The following is a 7,163-nucleotide window of genomic DNA, read 5'->3' as shown; positions in this document are numbered from 1 at the left end:
TTGGGAGAAAAACATTCCCTTCAGCACCTCTATCAAAGGCTTCCCCAAAATGAGGAGCTCAGGTTGGCTTTATCTTGCTCCCTATTTCTGCTTAGACACACCAGGAACACACTCAACTCTTGCTGTCACACACCCACACGATTCACTAAAGCAGCCCCAACAAGCCGCCGGTGCAGTGCTGATCACAGCGTGTCCAGTGCAGAGATGATAACAACAGAGAGAATCCCCAGTCTGGCTGCAGGTCTCATTGCTGCTGTTCTCCAAAGGAAACCCTGGGTCACAGCCTCTTCCCTACCAAGCACACGCTGCTCCCACCCGTGCACATCAGCAGCTCAGAGCAGGACTGCCAGACACAGCTCTGTGCCAGCCCGCTGACAGAAATGCTGTGGGCATGGAGGTAGGACATAAGAGGATGCTGGGCACTGCAGCATTTCCTGCTCTGGCTGGGAAAAGAGCTAGGGAAAACCAGAGCTGTGTCCTCCCTCCTGTTTAAAGAGAATTCTTTAAGGTATAGAAAATATACCTTTCATGCAGTGTTTTCCAAGATTCTTTCAAACCTTTTTCCTTGCCCTCTTGTACTGGCCATCTCTTGATTTTAAGCCTGACAAGTCCAAGGTATTCCCTGATGATTCAGACTCCCCTCCTCACACGTGGGATAGCCTGAATCGAAATGGGAGTCTAAATGCTGCTTAGGACAGAAAAACAAGTTTCCTACAAATGCCTCAGTACTGGAATTTGTCCTTATGCTAGACTTCCCTAAGATTTCTCTTCAAACAGTAGCACTGGCATTACCGTGCATGATTTAGGTACTAGAGCTGCCATGTCATCAAGAACCCTGCACAGACACAGCTAGGTACCAAAAACATGTCCACACCTTGTCCTTAGCAGAGTTTCCTACGCACCATAAGAAACAAGTCATGTGTGCAAGCTTGTGGCAGGCTTTGACATTGTAAGCATCTTGGAAAGTATACAGGAATCCCATTAGAAGTACACACTTCGGGTTTATATGATATAAAGACAACACTACTGCTTCATATCACAGCTTGGAAACCAAGAGCAAGTGGGATAAAACATCATCTAGGGTAGAGAATGTTTAAAAATTCACAAAATACCTGAGCCGTTCTCGGTGGAGTATTTCTTTCAGAAGGTCCCAGAGACGGTGACTGGCTGGTGCTGGTGGCATTTGGAGATGGAGATGTTTTTCTGTAAGGATGGTCCAACATTTCGGGTTACAAGGCAAAAATATCAGCAGTCATCGCTCTTTCCTCACAGCGAAAACAGACCTTCATTTCCCAGAGGGTTTTTTTGAAATGGCTGTTGTCCTGACTGAACTTACTGAAAAAGGGTCACCTCCAATGTCTTTCTATCTCTTTCACCGTAGCCAGGCCAATCAACCTGAATATCTTTGAAGAAATGTTCCTTCAGACTGAAAGAATTCTCATTTGCATCCAGGCTGGCTAGCTACGGGCAGACATTTAAAACGTCAATATTCATTACACCTAAAGGCAGACTACAGATGTAAAACTGGTAGTGCAAAGCTAAAGCAAAGCTGAAAAGAAAATCATGCACCAGTTTTCCAGGACTTTTGTTTGATGTGAAGAACAAAGCAGCTGTCATGTAAGAGGCAACAAGATTAAACAGCTGTGGTCCATTTGGGCTGTAGAAATTTGGATGTAAGTAAATGCCAAAGTGCTGCAAGCATGGAGGAAATGGATGCTATGAAAACCTCTCCCTGCACCAGAGATCCAGGTTTTTTGGTCTTTAACGCAGCTTTGAGAATCAAGGTACACTATGCCAGAACTCTCAGTCTTCACCATTTGAAATACATGGAGAGGCCAGGTTTTTCCTTTCTGTCTTCCTTTTCTTTTGAGTAGGACCTGGAGAACATCATCTCCATGAGCAAGTCCATATTTTTCCACCCTCAGGAGGACACCTGCTGCCCTCTTGTTTCCCCCAGCTACATTGCCATGGCAGAGCACAGCCTGGACCTGTAACGGGGCATGTTTTCATCATCCCATGAAGCACCACAGGATGCTGGCATTTGTCTCTGCAAACAGAACTGCTTTTCTTTCTCAAGTGTCTGCTCAGAGGAAACTACAGCTTCCTATGGAACTCTTACAGGAGATAACCTACCTAGAGCTACACTTCAACAGCTTAAAAGTAACAAAGATACCCAGAATCAGGAATTCACTTCTTAAAATCAGAACTAAGGCTGTGTGGAAAGAGAAGGAAGGCTGTGAGTATAAGAGCTCAGCAAGTTCTCCCTACTGGTTTTTCATGTATAGCAAAAAATAACACCACCTCCCCATGAAGTTAAGAAAAATGTGAATAACCGTTTTCAGGATGTAGTGCTGTTCACAAAGCCCTTTCAGAATGCAAACCAGTATCTTGAGGCAATTCACACTGCAAACAAGAAACTACTCCTTCAAAATCTCCTTAAACATTAACAAGAAGAAACAGAAAGGAGAATTTTCTTTCATCTCTTGCCCTCTAAGGAGCTGAGCTTTGAAATCTTACCATCACTTTTTTCCTAGCTAAAAATGAAATATTGCTACTTGATACGTTAATGCTTGCATAATTCAGCAACAGCCTACACTGACGGGGACTATTGAACAAGGAAGGAAACAGCCACTGCATCCTTCAGTCAATGTGAATTGGATGAATGGCTGTAATAAAGAAATACCAGTGGCACTAAAAGGACAACTGGAAAATTATGAGAAATAATAGATGCCAAGGAAGTTGAAGACTCAATCCACACAAGAGCAAAGAAACTCTGTGCTCAAAGTTGGGCCACCACCTTTCTCATGTAGGATTTGCCTGGAACACCCTTCCCTGGAAGGCAACCCCCACAGACCCCAGTAGAAGCAAATACCATTGAGAGGCCACCAAGTCCGTTCAAATGAAATACTGTCCTGTGCAGCTACCAAAATTCTCTCCTCTGAAACTTGTCCCAGGGTATTTTAAGGACCTCAGCTAAGTGTTTCACCCACTTGAGAGTTTCACCCTGTGAAGTTACTTCATCAAGCAGTTCAACAGTGCAAGGAAAAGAGGGAGGATTCAAATAAGACATGAGAAGCAACAACATTACAAAGAATTTATCACTGCCAGCTATTCTAGTAAAACAACAACAAGTTTTGAGGATTTCTTTCTTTTTGTCACATGGACTTGCAGTTGCGTGGAAACTGGGTAAAATTTATGGGAAAATGTAAACAAGGTGCATTTCCTGAGCCTCTCATTAGATTCTAATTGAAACCTGAAGTAAGACCGCTAAGAGTTAGCATTGCAGGCAGCAGCTCCAGGATCTCACCTCCTGAAGGGTCTTTCCAAGGGATTCCTTGTCCTTTTCCACAACTCCCTCTCTCTCTAAGCAGGCAAGTAGCTTTGACTTCTTGTAATTCTTCAGAGCCAGTAAATGAATCACCCTGTTTCTGATGGGTCGTTGAGAAACAGTACTGAAAGGTCTCTGGAAGAATTTTGCAGGGTTCGTGGGCATGGTTCTCTTTCTCTCGGGCACAAGATCTGGAGAGCTGTGTGGGGCTCTCCTGAGCTCTGGTATTTTCACTTCAGTAAAGAAAAAACAGAAAACGAATTGTCAAATGGGGAGTGGGAGGAAGCAAGGTAGTTGACGCAAAAGGATGTACCAAGACTGTTGAAACTCTATTTGTTCAGAATTTATAGATCAGTACGAATCCAGACAGTAAAGCATTAGGAAGGAACAGTCATTAAAAATGCCATGTAAAGGAGCGATACTGGAGGGGAGGTATTTATGAAAAACTCTTTATATGCATGGTGGTTTTCATTTGATTTCTCCTCTTTGTAAGCTCAAGCACTGAGCTATGTCAAGAATGATATGGACAGTGGGATTAAATGCACCTTTGGCAAGTTTGACAACACCAGAGGCCTGGGATGCCATCCAGAGGGACATGGAGAACCTTGGCAAGTAGGGCCCTGGGAACCTCATCAGATTCAACAAGGCCAAGTGCAAAGTGCTGCATCTTTGGAGTTGGGACAAGGCCTGTCCCTGCTGGGCAGGGATGCTGCGATGGGATGGGGCGGCTGGGATGAAGGTGGGGAGGACTTGGGAGTGCTGGTGGATGAGAGGCTGGGCATGAGCTGGCAACGTGTGCTGGCAGCCCAGAAAGGCAACCGTGTCCTGGGCTGCATCAGGTGAAGCGTGGCCAGCAGGTCAAGGGAGGGGATATGACGCAGCAGGCGCTGTTTTGAAACCAGGAACTCCTGCTTAGTGGCTGCTGGAGACTTCATGCGTATTGGTGAGAAATCCGGGAGCTTTGTCCCTGCCATCACACACACGGAGACTGACCTTTCTTTACACGCTCCTTCAGTCTTTCAATGTAGGTCAAATTTTTAATGCCTTTCTCCACTTCCTGTTCCTTGGACCATGCCTCTCTGGTATTTGTCTGCAAACCTAATTGCAAAAACATCACACACTTCAATTATTGAGAACACTGTAAACATGCCAGTTGTCGAGTGAAGACACTACTAATGTTTGAGAAGTTCAATCCAATGTGGATAGAGAAACTTCCCACAGCATTCAAACAAAACACCTCCTAAAACCATACCCCTGAATGACTTTTAAAGAAAATTACCTGAAACCATAACCAAGCATTAAGATGAAAATTAGGTAAGAGTTCTTCACCCAGAGGGTGATCAGGCATTGGGACAGGCTCCTCACAAGGCTGCTTATGGTACCAAGTCCACCAGAGATCAGAAAACATTTGGACAAGTTCCACAGGCACCTGGTGGGATTCTTGGGGACACAGCTGCACTTGCATATCCTTGTGGATCCCTTCCAACTCTGATTCTGATTCTCTGATTCTGTGACAAAGCCCAGTCCCTAACTGGTACTGCATGGAGCAGGTTGCAAAGGCACCCTGTACCCTACCAGCAACCAGACCTGTCTCACCTGAGTTTCTCTGTGCCAGCCTAAAGCCAAAGCGGCACCAAGTTCCACAATTGTCTCACTGCTGCCAGTCCTCACACCCCAGTTACTGAATGTTAAATATTCCCTTAGGATCTGTGTAGACCACCACCAAGAATCACACAAATCATCATCCACATGTGAAACAGAACGTCCCCAGGGAGAAATCTGAAGTTTAGCTTTGTCTCTCCGGAAAGCCACCATGATGCTAGTTTAAAATGCTCTGCACGAGGCTAAGACAGAGCAAGAGCTGCACTTGCAGTGGCAGGGAAGTCCCTGCAGGCAGGTGACTGCAGCCACAGCCAGGTGAGAGCCTGCTTTTCTCAGGGCAGCTGGCTGTACCTGGCTCAGCTCACTGCTGCAGGCAGCACCACTGAGTGCCTGTACGGGGAATGTGCACCTCGAGTCTGCCTGGAGCCAGGCTCCTTGGGGAAACAGCACTGAGAGCAGATTAATAACAAATGACATCGCCCAAGCACGTTGTGCTTTGTGGGAAATTATGGAATCCGTGGGGAAGATGACATCAGCATCTTCCTTTCCATTTCCTTCAAAAGAACCCAACACAGTGTTGTGGCAACACTCGCTTATCAACGACCAAGACAAAAAATTAAATCAAGCAAAGTTTCCCATGCTGACCTTGTGAAATTCTCTACGCAACTTCCTCAAGGTCATTTTCTTTCAATTCCCAATTAAATTTAAAGGATAACGACAGTGCCTAGATACTCCAAAACCAAAAGCTTAGCTACCAAGGCAGTGAATTTAGGTGCATGGAGTGGTCCAAACCTTGACCTCAATGCTCCAAATTGCATCCCATCAAGCAGTATGGGAGCAAGGAAGGACTGGCAGGCTTTCTCAGGGGAAAACAAACCAGTGGCTACATGCAGTGACAAGAGACTGCAAGGTTGACCTGAGGGCATACCACCTCCAGCCAAGATCTCTGAACACAAGAGATCCCCTGTCCCGAGAATATGCTGCAAGACTGAATTACCAAGTTGAAAGTCTTACAGATATTGAGCAAAATGTGAAAGGCAACCATACCTCCAAGTGGGTTATACAATTGGACATTCTGCGCACTTCCATTGTGCAATGCCTCGCTGGCATTTGGCTAAAAGGAAAAAGATATTTTCTGTAAAAACTTCAGCCTACTCTCCATCACTGCTGATTAACTAGGCCCTTCACTTTAAACAAGAGCTGTATTTGAGAAGGCTTGCTGTCACATCACTAAAAAGGGCTGCTTTGACACAGTTCTCCCTCTGCAAGCAGCCGGCTACAAAACTGCCCTGAGAGAGCAACCCTCCCTTAGCCTCTAATGCAGCCTAGCGTTCAAGTAGCAAGTCATCCTTTCCCAATTGCTGGAATTTATAGGCACAGGCTTCCCTTGAAATCAAGTGCCTGAGTACAACTGAACTGGCCAGTGTTCAGCTAACAATCCAGGTGAGAGTGGTTGACAAAAATATAAGAATTTTGGACACGACCTGATGCTGGGATTTATTTGGTATTAAGGAAGCACATCCTGGAGTCAGCTCCAAGAAGAATTTCACCTGCATAAGGTGAATTTTGACTCTCAACAGGCATGAGAGTCAAAATTTCTTTCCTTTCTCTTGTCCTCAGCTCTAGATGCAATTCTTTGCAGGTGTGAAATGGAAGCAGTTTATCCTAGGTTAATCAGATATTACAAAATTTGGGTTGCTTGGCTGATCTCATCATTTAATACAGAATGTATTGCATTCCGCTGGAGGTTAAAATGTTCATCAGCCTAAGTACATTTTTTAATGAAAACAACTACTGCCATCCAACTGCTTCATTCCGTAGGCAAAATTGCCTGAGAAAAAATCTGAAAAGCTATGATAAATGGACTGAAAGATGTGCACTAATTACCATGTGAAGGGAGACATCAATACCGAAGATAGAATATTACTTAATTGAAGAACTGATGTAATTTAGAACCAATGAAGATTCATGGCTTTGGCTGCTAAAAATGCTAAAATTTCTTTGTTTGGAAAAGCTTTGAAAATGGTGTGCATGTAGATGGAGCTCTCCACCATGCATCACAGCTGAGAATAAAGAAATGGCTACTCCTAATAGTAAAAAATACTGTTAGAGCATTTCCTTTCTCCTGACATGTTCGGTGAGTGCAGGGCAAAGACAGAACAATGAGAAATCTATGCATTTTGACCAAGAGCCATGCCCAGAGCACGAATTTCCTGAGTGTCCCAGCATGGAG

General features: G+C 44.7%; 1 long non-coding RNA gene across 1 annotated transcript; it reads right to left on the bottom strand.

Annotated features, from left to right (window-relative positions):
- Positions 1 to 3,432: 3,432 nt before the first annotated feature.
- Positions 3,433 to 6,046, bottom strand: LOC137465780 (uncharacterized). The gene is made up of 3 exons (XR_010994832.1): positions 5,978 to 6,046; positions 4,322 to 4,426; positions 3,433 to 3,561 (listed from the first exon to the last, which is right to left on the bottom strand). It is a non-coding gene; the product is annotated as an uncharacterized lncRNA (long non-coding RNA).
- Between the last annotated feature and the right edge of the window lie 1,117 nt (positions 6,047 to 7,163).

This window comes from Anomalospiza imberbis, unplaced genomic scaffold, assembly GCF_031753505.1.
Source record: "Anomalospiza imberbis isolate Cuckoo-Finch-1a 21T00152 unplaced genomic scaffold, ASM3175350v1 scaffold_109, whole genome shotgun sequence".
In the NCBI taxonomy this organism is placed as follows: domain Eukaryota; kingdom Metazoa; phylum Chordata; class Aves; order Passeriformes; family Viduidae; genus Anomalospiza; species Anomalospiza imberbis.
Note: the sequence above shows the minus strand (reverse complement) of the source record. Positions and strands in the feature narration are given on the sequence as shown.